General features: G+C 57.7%; 1 protein-coding gene across 1 annotated transcript in view; it reads left to right on the top strand.

Annotated features, from left to right (window-relative positions):
* RBM19 (RNA binding motif protein 19) overlaps positions 1–496 on the top strand; it is a 122201-nt gene that overhangs the window by 86196 nt on the left and 35509 nt on the right. The gene's annotated exons all lie outside the window — the stretch shown is intronic.

Genomic DNA, 496 nt, shown 5'->3' on the forward strand with positions numbered 1-496 from the left:
AGCAGGATGCAAAGGTGAGACCAGGGTTCCTCCCACCCAGCCTCTCCTTTCTGGGCCATTTTGCCAAAGAAGCAACAAGGCACCTTAACAGATGTGGGTGCCCCTACCCGCCCCCCGCTGATGTGGGTTTCCTCTTCTCTCCCTGCAACCCTGCTAATTTGTATGATGTCCTTGGAAGAGAAGACCCTGGGTTTTGTGTTGGAGGAAGGGGCAGTTCAGGGTGCCGGCTACTGCAGATCAGACAGCAAGTGTGGGAGACAGTGTGGAGAGTGTGGAGGGGAGCCGGTGGGTGGTGCTCAGTGAGGAGGCCACCAGACAGCCCAGGGGGAACCCCTGGGGTCACCTCTATCCCTACTTCTTCCCACTGGTGCCGGGGGCTTCTGTTTTGTGCTCGCTTCAGGTCAGGCCAGGCAGGTGCTGCTGTGTATAAGCACGGGTGCAGAGCTACTTGGAGAGAGCTTTTCTTTTTGAAGCAAGGCGGCCTCTCTGGGTTTGG

Source organism: Bison bison, unplaced genomic scaffold (assembly GCF_000754665.1).
Source record: "Bison bison bison isolate TAMUID 2011002044 unplaced genomic scaffold, Bison_UMD1.0 scf7180017864495, whole genome shotgun sequence".
In the NCBI taxonomy this organism is placed as follows: domain Eukaryota; kingdom Metazoa; phylum Chordata; class Mammalia; order Artiodactyla; family Bovidae; genus Bison; species Bison bison.